General features: G+C 35.3%; 1 pseudogene; it reads right to left on the reverse strand.

Moving 5' to 3' along the window:
* Positions 1 to 9,866: 9,866 nt before the first annotated feature.
* LOC120140363 lies at positions 9,867 to 11,184 on the reverse strand (annotated as a pseudogene).
* Between the last annotated feature and the right edge of the window lie 2,763 nt (positions 11,185 to 13,947).

A 13,947-nucleotide genomic window follows, 5' to 3' on the forward strand; every position in this document is an offset into this window, starting at 1 on the left:
GCCTTTCGACTTACTCGACTCAGGAGCTTTTTTGTGATCTATTCCATATTCATTAAAGACATGCATAATATTAATTGTTAATATTTTTCCTAACAATTATAACTTAACATTAATAAAAAATATTTATTATTAACTTCCTACAACATTATAAGCTCCAAATTAACATTTCTGGCCCTTTGGTATCGATTCCCCTGCTTATGGTATCGATACTACCCTATTAGGGTATCAATACCCCCTTCATGTATCAATACCAAAATTAGCTTCGATATAGCCTGGTATCGATACCCTCACCATAGTATCGATACCCCTATGCTATGCTATGGTATCAATACTCCCTCTAGGTATCGATACCAAAATTAGATTCGATGTTTACTGGTATCGATACCCTTACCATGGTATCGATGCCCATTGCTTGGGTACCGATACTGGTTGAATCAATATCGATACCTCTTATATAATTTAGCCTAATTCTTGCCTAGGGTATCGATACTGTTCCATAGGGTACCGATACCCCTACCCAGATTTTACAATTTTCCTCTCGAAATTTACCCAATTTTGGGCCAATTTTCATCTCCTTTACCCCTAACAATACTATATAACACTTCTCAACTTAACCTTAATAACTTTCCTTCATTTAACCACTTAAAACATCTAATATTCCTCAAGAGCATTTGATTTTAAGAATCACACCATAATTTCTAACTTGTTATTTCACTCAACAAATGCTTCTAATATTTCATTTACCTTCTTGACAAGTCAATTTTACCAACAAACGTCCCTAAACCTTCATATATTAACATACCATTATAAAATCCATTTTCTTTAATCTTTAATATCTCATTCTTAACTTAGTTTTAATCCCCTCTAAACTTTTATTAACTTTCCATCATAGGCAAGGATTTGATAACTAACAAAACTTGAAGGAATAAATCATTAATTTGGAAACTTACCTTTAGCTAGGGTTGAAGGCTTTTTCACGTAAAAGAGGAAGAAGAAGCGAGTGTTTGACTTTTCTTTTTCATCCTCTCTTATTTCTCTAATATACATCTACTATAATAAATGAATTTTAAATTCATTTATCTCCAAATACCCAAAAATACCCTTTTTAATCTTTCCTCACAACAATTTAGTCTAAACTACTATTCTCACTCATTCTCATCTTTATCAAATAATCAATTTAGTCCTCCATATTTTTAATTCCTTTCAATTTAATCACTATCCTATTATTTGGGGTATTATAGTAAGTTAGTTTTTACTAAAATATATACTTCAATTCTTTTGTTCATAAAAGCCTCGAGGAATTCTCCCACAAGACGAGTTTCAAATCCTTCATACATCGATAAACCTTTAACGAGATATTTGACAGAACCGAGAGATATGTCAACACCAAATTTATTGTCAAGCGGCCGCATTCATATACTCTGTCAGCCTACGAATAGATAAGATAACTCTAGGCTTGATATAAATATTGAAGACCTGTTTATAAACCGTCATACAAGATTGAAGGGGATTATGCATTCTTTATTATTCATCTTGTTCACCAAGCCCATATTTGAGTATGGGTAGGAGAGGCACCTGTACGATGGTTAAAATTGTGAAATCACATATAATTAAAAATATATAAATTATCTATTTAGTAACCCATCTTTTATTTTATTTTGTTTTGGTCTATTTTTTTTCTTCAAAATCATACTTAATGTTACATTTTATTTCTTTTTTATTTATCTATCATTAAAAAATTAACAACAATATTGATGTGACATTTTTAGATTATCTTTTAGTTTCCATTTAATTATTCTTTTATTATTTTTTGGATAAAATGGAGAAGGTTAAAATCGAACGTGGACCCTATCAAAAAAGGATTATGTTTATTTTGTGTGAGCAGTTGGGTGTTTAATAAAATTTCTTTGTGTTTTTATTTAAAATTTGATGTATTTTTCTTGCTATTACAAATTTCTTGGTGTTTAGTAGTTGGGTGTTTATTAAACGTATTTATTTGATGTATCTTACACCCTCTTTTAAAAAAACAATGAGTTGTGATTTTTTCACCCCAACTAAGAGTAGACCGTCAATGGTCATCATAACCCACATTTTATTATAATTAGATTTGTAATAGTGTAAATAAATTATGTTGGCGTGTTTGTTGGATTTCTTTAGATCTTAATGTTCTTAACAAAATAAATCCTAGGTGTTAATAGGAGAAGTAATCAAGGGGTTTAATCTTAGTTAAGACAAGAAGAGATTAATTGTAAGGCATTTGTCGGTAATAATAACAAATTCATCTTAAAATATTGTAATTATCTTTGGCTTGAAGATCAAAATCAAGATCTTATCTTTGACAAGATCCTTGTCCCTTTGATATCTTAGTAAATAAGAGTGATTATTTTAAGAGGGGAGAGGAGGGATTGTCGACGGTTGAACTTAGAAATTAATATTAATCAAGAATAAAAAATGTCATTAGCTAGTATCATCAATTCTCCATCTTTCTATTCTTCTTCCTATTATCAAACAATATCATATATATATTTTTATTTTTGTTAAATAGCCCCAGATTTTTCAGTTTTTACTCAAATATTTACTTTGAACTTAGTTCTCTTGAAAATCATATGATTAAACTTCCAACTTGAATGACATCTCAAGGGATTATGGAGTTTCAAAAATGAGAAAACCTATCTTCTATGGCTTGTATTTTCTAAGGAAACTATAAAGAAACGTAGCTGCTCTCTTTTCTTCTCTAAAATTTCAAGATCTAATTAATTTGGCAAACTTTTCTTCTTCAATTTAGCTAAAAATGGCTGGAGCATCCTCCCTCTTTCATCACTTAAGTCAACCTGGAACATAAGCATTTAATGAATACTTGTCTCTAAGGACGGAGTTAGAGTTATAGTTAAGGAGTAAAATATAATTAATAATAAAAAATAGAAAGGGTAAAATCAAAATAAACTAAAATTTAAATGTTTAAATAGATATTTATTCCTACATATTTTTTTAACGATAGAAAGGGGGACAATAACCCCTGAAACTATACATAGCTTGTCTCCCAAAACCTTGTACCCCATTCCCGCTTCATGTGCAAGACTAAAATATCATTAATTTTTACTCCAAATTACGCATTTCTATAAATCTAACAATGACTTTTGGGAAATTCTCAATAATTTTAATGTCATTATTGATGTGTAGAGTCCTCACATTAATCTCCATGGCCATAAAACACACCAAAAGAAAACACACTCCAGTTCAATGACCCGACTCGTTGACCCGTCGACCTGGTTAAAATTTATCGGATATTTATATTGAAAATACTTGAATTTTCGGGTTGGATACTCGACCGTTATTTTTTCTAGGTTTTCGGGTTGTGCCCAGGTCATAAAATGTTACTTAACCGAGTATCCGCCGACCCGGTACCTGATACCTTTTTAATTATTTTTTTAATATATTTTAATATATTTATTTAGTTGAATTTTCTTTATACTTTTAATATTTAAGTTTTATATTTAGATTATGCAATTTGAATTTTTAAACTTTATGTTTCAATTATGTAATTCGAATTTTTAAATGTTTAAATTTGTTTGAATTTTAATTTTTCAGAAAAATTAGTGTAATTTTTTTTAATTTGAAAAAAAGGGAAATAGATTTCCTATTACCCGAATCAACAGGTACCCGACTTATGTGTATCCCGATGTTACAGGCCGGGTCATGGGCCGATTTTTTGATACCCTAATAACCGGGTAGCCGAAAATACGAGTTTATTTCTCTTAACATGATATCAGACACTTAAGAATTTATTTCTCAGGCTATTAACTTTTCATTTTTTGGGCCTTTCATTATGCCCAAAAAATTTCTTTCGATTATTCTCTTCGTTCTTTTTGATTACCTGCGTTTCTTCCCCTAGCTTTTTTACTCAGTTTTTTTTGTTATTCGTTAATAGATGTTTCAATTAAATTTAATCATTTTTTTATCTTCATCCTTTTGATACTTTTGGTATTGTTTTGGGTTTTCATCAGTTGATTGACATTGAGAACTACAATGTGTGGAGTCGTTCTTTGTTGTTGAAGTATGAAATGTAGTGTTTGGTGAGCTGTTACATTGCTTGTTGTGCATGAGTCTGTTAGAGTTGTTGTGCATGAGTTTGTTAGGCAGCTATTAAGAGTTTGTTATATGCTTGCTTATGTGGCTGCTTATGTTGCGTACCAAGTTGGCTAAAGAAACAGTTAGGGATGTTAGTCAGCTTAGTATATAATTCTCTTTTGATTTTTAGTATATACAACTTATGATTTACAATAAAAATGATCTTAAAAGTTTTCCTCTCTTCTTTTGTTCTCTTGCTTAATTACATGATAGAGCTATAGCTCTATCTTAACATGGTATCAGTCGTTGTTTCCTGGAGGTTTGCCTTTCGCTGTGTAATTCTCTGCTACTGGTTTGATCGACTGCTCGCGAATAATGCGTCTTCTCAGGTGTGTTACTTCTGACTTGTTTTTGTTTTGGTGGTAGTTATGGTTGATCCACAGGTAGTCTCTCCGATGAATTCTCTTGGGAATTCCTCGAGTTTTCCTTTTATTCTCTCTTCTGTTCAGCATATTCCCAAACATGATATAGTCAAACTGGCTGAAGATACATATTTACTTTGGAAGCATCAAGTAGCACTTATACTAGATGGTTATGGCTTAATGAAATATATTTCTTCTGATAGTGTTGTTCCGAGTGAGTGGATTACAAATGATTCTGGTCAAGTTGAGGAAAATCTAACGTTTGTTGTGTATAGGCAGCAAGATAAATTGCTAGCCTCTTGGTTGTTCACAACAATTAGTGTGGATGTTTTACCTCATCTCACAGGGTTAATGTCTTCCCTTACTATTTGGAATGCCATCGCACGACTGTTTGGTGCCAAATCTAGTGCTAAGATCTCTGCACTTCGACATAGTTTGCACTCATAAAGGAAAACTGGATTATCTGTAAGTGAATATTTGGCAAAGATAAAATCTGTTTGTGATATGTTAAATGCAGCAGGGTGTGTTATTACTGAGCAGGAGCAGGTGAGTGTTGTGATTGTTGGGTTGTCTATAGAGTTTGAATCAATTATTGCTATTGCTCTCGTGATACATTGTCCTTAGATGCTTTGACTGAAATGCTTCTTGACTGTGAAGCTCGACAGAAGATGTTTCTTAGTGATGGTCTTTCAACCAACATGGTGGTTCATTCGAGTGATACCCGTGCTGGTGATGTGCCAGTTAAGGTTTCCACTGATGAAGAGATAACTGAGAAAAAATCTTCTCAGGTAAGAGGGCAGCAAGGCAATAGCTATCGTGGGAGAGGTCAAGAATGATTTAATGGCTCAAATCGACCTCAGTGTCAGCTGTGTGGTAAATTTGGACATACTGTTCAAAAATGTTATCATCGGTTTGATAGGGACTTCACTGGTGTTACTAATGGTGAGTCTCTACATAACGATACTGTGAAGAAATCTTTGAGTACGAATGCTGATAACTTTTCTTCTCATTTGTTTTCACCTTTAATGCAAGCTTATACACATTATATGCCATCTCCTTATCCAGCTGGTTTTATGTATCCATCCACTTAGTATCTTGGTACTTCAGGAATGTCAGCACCATTTTATCATGGTTTACCATATGCATCATTTACTTCTTTGCCTGTTGATACTCGATTCAACAATTCTCCTCAAAATGTGTCATCAGCAGCATTTGTTTCTACATTACCTGCTGCCTCTTCGAATGTATCAAGTCAGCCGACTGCTACGAATGTAATTTGGTACCCAGATACTAGTGCTACTCACTATGTCTCGAATGATTTGTCAGTTTTTGACTCAGGATCTACCTATACAGGTAATAATACTCTTCTCATGGGCAATGGTAAGAGAGTTTCAATTGCTCATATTGGTCAAGGTTATTTGCAGTCTAGTTTTAAACCATTGATCTTGCAAAATATGCTTCATGTTCCAGCTATTAAGAAGAAGTTATTGTCTGTATCTCAGTTTACACGTGATAACAATGTATTTATTGAATTTCATCAATTCGAAATCTTTATGAAGGATGCGCAGACTCAGTCAATTCTGTTGCGAGGGAAGCTCACAGATAAAAGGGCTATATCAGTTGTTGCTTAGTGTTGAGAAGGAGCCTCAGTGTCTTGTCAATAATGTGTCCAGATCACAAGCTCTTTTGGATCAGTGGCATAAACGTTTAGGTCATGCTTCCATTAAGACAGTAAAGGTAGTTATGAAATCATGTCATGTGTTTTCTGATGCTAGTAGTTTTTCACAAGTTTGTACTGCTTGTTTGCAAGGTAAAGCACATAAGCTGCCTTTCTGTAATTCGCTGACTGAATATACAACTCATTTTCAGTTAATTATCTCGGATGTATGGGGACCAGCTCCTTTCACCTCTTCTGATGGTTATATTTATTATGTGTCGTTTATTGATGTATGCAGTAGATATACATGGCTTTATTTTCTTAAGCGTAAGTCAGAAGTTGCACAATGCTTCGTTCATTTCTATAAAATGGTTGAAGTTCAGTTTGGACATAAAATTAAAGTTATGCAAAGTGATGGTGGAGGTGAATATCAGACTTTGTATGCATGGTTTCGTGATCATGGCATTTAACATTGACTTTCATGTCTGAGTACTTCAGAACAAAATGAGAAGACTGAGAGAAAACATAGACATGTGGTTGAAATGAGATTGACTTTGTTGGCTCAAGCACATCTGCCACTAAAATTTTGGAGTCATGCCTTTACAACAACTATTTATCTGATAAATCGGTTACCAACTGATGTTTTAGATGGTAAATCTCATTTTGTGAAACTTTATCAAGTGTTGCCTGACTATTCTGATATGAGAATCTTTGGTTGTGTTTGCTTCCCTTTTATGAGGCCTTTCAATAAACAAAAGCTGAAATTTCGTTCTCAGCAATGTGTTCCTCGGATATAGTTCATCTCACAAGGGTTATAAGTGCTTGGATGAAAATGGTCGAATTTTCATATCTCGTCATGTAGTTTTTGATGAGACAATTTTTCCTTATAGAGCATGCAAGGTTGAAAAGTCTAATACTGCTAATGGTGTTTCTAATGGAGTATTACCTGTGCTTGTTGTTTCACAACAACAGTCATCAGTTGGCAACGGTAGCAATACTGAACGTGCTACTTGTGGTTTTGTTGAAGAAGAAGTTTTATCAACTCTTAATGGTGAAACTGGTCAAGGGTTGACAAATACCAGTTCTAACCATTTGATCGATAACATTGCTGAATTACCTACTGCTGGTAGTGAACCATGTGATGCTGAACTATCTACAGCTGATAGTGAATCCGATTCACGTGAAGAGCTACCTAAGCCATCTGTTTCACTGGATACAACTCATGTTCCTAGTGATGTAACACTTAATGTTCATCCTATGGTGACTAGAAATAAAAGTGGGATTTGGAAACCAAAAGTATTTCAAATTGCATGTTTTGATAAAGAGCCTCGTAATATAAAGGAAGCTTTTGTCTCCTCATTGGAAGGTTGCTTCACAAAAAGAATATGATGCCTTTATCCAGAATAAAACTTGGTCACTTGTTCTTCTTCCTGTAAATAGGCGTGTAGTAGCATGTAAGTGGTTGTTTAAAGTAAAGAAAAATACTGATGGCTCTGTTGCACGCTATAAAGCATGCCTTGTTGCAAAAGGCTTTCTTCAACAGCCAGGTGTGGACTTTCATGAAGTATTCAACCCAGTTGTTAAGCCTTCTACGATTCATGTTATTCTTTCTCTGGCTTTGACTCATGGTTGGATGTTAAGGCAAGTTGATATTAATAATGCATTATTAAATGGAATTCTTACTGAGGAAGTGTATATGCTTCAACCACCAGGATATGAGTTAGGGAATGAAAACATTGTTTGTAGACTCCACAAGGCGATTTATGGACTTAAACAAGCTCATAGAGCTTAGTTCGAGCGTCTGCGTACGTATTTGGAGTCTGAAGGGTTTGCCTTAACAAAATCTGATTCATCTCTTTATGTTCATAAAACAGACACTAGTGTTATTTACTTGTTGGTTTATGTTGATGATATTATTATCACTGGAAACAAATCTGATGAAGTGCAGACTGTCATTAACAAATTGAATAAGCCATTTTCTTTGAAGGATCTTGGCTCTCTGAGCTATTTTTGGGAGTGGAGGTTTGTTATGAGGCAGGTGACATTGTGTTGAGCCAAAGCAAATGCATCACAGATTTGTTGCAACACAGTGGTTTTGCTGGTGCCAGGAGCCTTCCAACACCAATGGTGTCGAATTGTAAACTGTCGAGTAAGGAAGGAACTCATTTTGAAAATGCAGCTTATTATAGAAGCATTGTTGGTGCATTACAATATGTTGTCATTTCTCGTCCTGATATTGCTTTTGCAGTCAATCGAGTGTGTCAGTTCATGCAGGCTCCTCTTGATACTCACTTTCAAGTTATGAAGCGAATTCAATGTTATTTGCAGGGTACCATTTATTTTGGTTTACGCTTTTTACCCTCATCCATGTTAACATTGACTGGTTTTGCTGATGCTAACTGGGGATCGGATATGGATGATAGGTGGTCTACTTCTAGTTATTGTGTTTATTTTTCTGGCAACTTAGTCTCGTAGAGTTCTCGCAAACAACATGTTGTTGCTAGATCCACTGCTGAGGCTGAATATCGAAGTGTTGCTTGTGCTGCAGCAGACATGAGATGGCTTCAATCTTTACTCTTTGAGCTGCATGTTGTTCTTTATGGTACACCTACGCTATGGTGTGATAATTCAAGTGATGTGGTTGTATGTGCCAATCCAATACTGCATTCAAAATTTAAGCATGTGGAGTTGGAATTGTTTTTTGTCCAAGAGATGGTTGCTGTTAGACGACTGCAGGTTCATGAAGTTCCAGCAATTGAGTAGGTTACAGATATTTTCACAAAACCACTGTCTGCTCCTTTATTTCTAAAGCATAGATTACGGCTGCTAATTGTTCAACTAAAAGATAAGTCGTTGGCTTCTGAGTTATGCAGTGCAAGTGTGAGTGAGGATGTTGATGAATGAAGTTTTTGGTTGCTTTAAAGGTTTGTTAAGCAGGGTGAATGTTGATGAATGAAGTTTCTGGTTGTTTGGTGATGAGTTTCAAGATCTACCAAGCAGGGTGAATGTTGAACTATGAAATGCAGTGTTTGCTGAGCTGTTACATTGCTTGCTGTGCTTGAGTCTGTTAGAGTTGTTGTGCATGAGTTTGTTAGGCAACTATTAAGAGTTTGTTATATGCTTGCTGATGTGGCTGCTTATGTTGCGTACCAAGTTGGCTAAAGAAACAGTTAGGGATGTTAGTCAGCTTAGTATATAATTCTCTTTTGATTTTTAGTATATGCAGCTTAAGATTTACAATAAAAATGATCTTAAAAGTTTTCCTCTCCTCTTTTGTTCTCTTGCTTAATTACATGATAGAGCTATAGCTCTATATTAACATTTGCCACTTGTTTTTCTTGCTAAGAACAAGCTACGGTTTTTGGATGGTGGTTGTAACTGCGATGATTTTGATGAATCGTTGCAACCTCAATGGGATCGTTGCAACACTCTCACTCTTTCCTGAATTCTTAATTCCGTCTGTAGAGATTTATTTGTTGTTATTGTCTTTGCCTCTCGAGTAGCGTCGGTTTAGAAAGATTTAAAGGATCGATTTGAACAATAGATGGTTCGCGTGTGTTTTTTATTCCTCTTTTTGAAAAATAGATGGTTCGCGTCTGTAGAGATTTAGTTTTATTTCGAAAAACAAATCTTCTAAAATAGTGCACACTGTCCAAAGAACTCAAATGACATGAAAATGCAGCGAACAAACACACAACACATGAAAATAAAACACACTTGAGTTCAATGGTTAATTGGTTACTGTATCCATGAATTCTTGATCACTTGCAAGAGCCTCTAATGCCTCTGGAAACAGGCATACTTCAACGTCGATACTTCCTTCTTCTGCTCCACAATATAATGTGAGCATTCCATCACACTTGTTTGATGGCCCGCATCTTACTGCAATCGGCTTTCCCCATCCAAAATCATTACCATACGTATTGAATCGAGGGGAATTACTTGCCGTCAGAGCATCGCCATTGCTCAAAGTTACGAAATGCGGGCTTGTCAACCAAGGCTTAAACAACCTTTTGAAACATTCTCCGGTCATTGTGGCAATCGTTCTATTCATTCGCCATGCCGGCTTGCCAATTCCTTGTTCCAGTACCTCCTTTGCTTTCATAGTTACAAAGGTGCCGAGGATTGCATTCCCGAAATAGCCGTCCGGAAGCTCCCGAAACCTTTGCCTAGCACCGACAATAATGCAGTATTTCGTCTCTTCATTTGGGTCAAGGCTTCTGCTGCGGACAACAGATCCCCAGGTATGAGACAACAAAGCTTGAAGAGAGGAGATGTTGTCGGATCCGATCTCGTCGTTAGCTTTTTCTTTGAGTTTTGCAATGGTTTCCTTTGAGAAATGGAAAATCCTTTCTCGTATAGGTGGTCGAATGAAGTCGTCATTGCATTGTGTGACATCTACAGAAGACCTCGGAATACGAATGGGTATATCCATTCCATCAGCGAACCATCGTCGAAAAACAGGGGGTTTGGATAAGCTAATGGAACCATTAGAAATGTCAGACCATGAATTAAGGAAATGCCAGAATGATGTGCCATCCGCCACGACATGATTAATGCTGCAACCGATGAATATACCATCTGCAAGTTCTGTTACTTGTATTCCAACGGGTTGGTGATACCATTGTAGTTATAAAGCCCATTCAACGGGAAGCACGAGTGAACAACAGGAGGAACGTAAACAGGCTTAATGATGTCGGAAACGGTTACTCCATCAGCTGCTGCATGTATAAACAAAGCTCCAGTATCGTTGCAGTCAATGAAAAAAGAGACGGTGTCATCATCTTGGTGTTGAGTTGTTGCTAAGCGACCCACCAACGGTGGAAAATGGTGTAGGGCGTGCGAGAGAGAGGTTTTCAAGTGTGGGATCAGCGTTTCCGTAAGTAGTTTAGGCTTGGGAAAAACAAGCCCCTCTTGGATATACTCCAGTTGAAGGTGCTGAAGATCCCAGGGATTTAGCTCAATCCTCTCGTCACCTGATGCATCGTTATTGCCACCATGGACTATACTCGTCGATATTAATCGCACGGTGGCCATGTTTCTCCAGTCAACGCTCGGCTTATGATCAGTTTGAGGCCAACTTTCTCTGTTAGTGACCTGCCAAGAGCAAATCATCACAGTAGAATCAGAGGAAAACCTACATCTATAGACAAATGAACACTGAAGCAAGCAAACATATGCATGAATAAACCAGAAGAGTTGTTTCAAACATCCAAAGAGATTCCATTACTTACAGATCTTACTTTTTTACCTTAATTGCAGATCTTACTTTTGCACCGTTCCCTGTGCTATTTGTGGACTCTTTGCTTTAGCTGCAAACTAACTTAAGGCACCATCTGCTTAACTTATTGGTTTAATCACATTTTTATAATTGAGGGTATAACATAATTAATTACTGATCTTAACCTATTATAGATCTAGTGGGTTTAAGTTAGATTTACGAAGCTCAAAATTTGTCAACAATGTCTAGAGTAAATGGATAAAAGCTCTTAGTTCACGTCTTTCTTCTCTCTTAAGTTGCGAGTTCAATACTCACCGGGATCATAATTTCTCCCCCCTCTCCTAGGTACGAATTGTAAAAAAAAAAACTCGAAATCCAAATACAATTATGAGATTTATAAACACACCAAATCATAATGTATATATATATATACACTAATTTTCTTTAATATGTATGTTATATTTGTATACCTTCGTTTATATTTTTATTATAAACTATATATTAATGCAACATAAAAGGTCAATGAATTCCATTCATATATATTAATTGAGAGCAGAAATAATTTCTTAATTAGTCTTAATCAAAAGACTTTATTATTAATTTTAGTGGCTAAGATTTTTGCCATGAGATTAAAAGTGAAAATTGTTGAAATTTGAAACGTTTTCATCACTTCCTCCACCTTTATCATAGTCGAGGAAATTAAGTGAATAAATTTGACACGAAACTTTAATTAAAATTAGCAAAAATTGTATCACATTTTTAAAGTCTTATTTAAATCTGAATCAAAGAGAATGAAGATAGGAGAAGACTAAAATTTATTTGAATTAAATCAAATCAATCAATAAAATGAGATTAAATAGTTGAAACGATACATTTTTATATAAATATTATATTTTCTTTATTATGTTTATAAATATCATTCAAAAAAATATTTAGGAATGTAACACCCTTTTGCAAAGACACGTCAAGTCAGTTATGTTTTTTAATAAGATGTGTTTTGTAAGGCATGCCTTTGTTGATCTTGTAGGTTACTTTTTTTAGGTTTGTACTAAATAGGATCAAAATAGAAGAAAGAAAAAAAGAGTTCACGGATTTTAAAAAATCGTAAGAATTTTTTACGAAAGGAAGAAATACATGTCGAAGACATGTAATAACACTAATATAAATAATTTGACAATGAGAATCTCAATTCTCACATTGTCCCAACTTAGCTTCTTTAATGGTTAATTCTGATGTTTCAAATGCCGCCATTAGTAACGGTACATGTTAGAATTATCAAGAGTTCACGGATATCGTAACCGGCCAATTAACTATTTAACCGAATTCTTGATCATATAACACACACTTTAATTCAATGATTAATTGTTACGAAATCCATGAATTCTTGATCATTTGCCGTAATCATCATTTTTCCCGACCCATCATCATTATCATTATCATTATTATTTTTAAATAAATGAAATATATATATATATTAAATGTTCTTTTACTAAGTATAATATAAAGTTGTGACCCATTACAAGTAAAACCCAAAGCCGAAAGTCCACGTAAGGACCCAGAGCAATTAGAGTTTTATCATGTTCTCTTTCAGCCGCCGCGTGCCCCAACCATTGGATGGCCAGATCCAGTGGTCCAAATTCAAGAGATCTAGGGTTTTACCCTTAGCTTCAGTCGTCGCTCATCATGGACTGTCAGATCTAAATCCCATCTAATGGTCTAGATCAAAGTAAAATTAGGGTTTTCATCATAGCCCTTTCAAGTTGCTGCCAAGCTTATCTGTCACCGCCAATGTTCTCTATCAAGTCGTCGTAAATCGTCAAGCCATCATCGTCGATCGTCAAGCCGAGACAAAATCCCAACATATCTAAGGCATTTAAAGCTTGATTGTTGTAACCTCAAGTGTTAAATGACCGTAATATCGCGATTTAATGAACTAATAGATGTAAAAGATTAATAAACCACTGCAGAACGTTCTAGATGAGAGAACGAGCGAGATAATAACGAGTGAAGGGATAACCTTACTTGAGTATAACAAGCTAAGCTAGTGTGTAGCTGAGCTACCTTGGTTGCCCTGGTGTAGCATTTATTATTGTGTGTGGCCTTTGGGCACCAGGTATACATGTGTGATTGAAGTGGTATTTCATAATAGATATCCTTAATGCTTGGCTTGACGGCTATGTGAGACCGATCCAATGCTAAGTTTGACTTGGAATTGTACCGAGGTTTATGTGACACTGAGTTCCCTTCCATGATCTACCCGAAGGCTTTGTGAGGATCATGAGATCATTTAGCAGCTTCGTGGGAATTTTATCGAGACTTATTTGACATCAGGTTCCCCCAGTTGTAACTAGTATCTAACGACTATGTGAGACTGAGTACTAGTAGTGAGTTTGTGTGTTGGATTTAGAGAATGCATAGTAGTTCGATATTGTGGATAAAGACCCAATATACGTATACTCATGGCGAGACACTTAGCAGAGGACTAAGGGAAGCATGAGATTCTTACAATAGTGATAGAACAATTGAACCTTAAGTAAGTAGCACTTGATTATGGTCATGCATGTACCTACTGCTTATTA

This window comes from Hibiscus syriacus, unplaced genomic scaffold (genome assembly GCF_006381635.1).
Source record: "Hibiscus syriacus cultivar Baekdansim isolate YM2019G1 unplaced genomic scaffold, ASM638163v2 tig00110783_pilon, whole genome shotgun sequence".
Taxonomy (NCBI): domain Eukaryota; kingdom Viridiplantae; phylum Streptophyta; class Magnoliopsida; order Malvales; family Malvaceae; genus Hibiscus; species Hibiscus syriacus.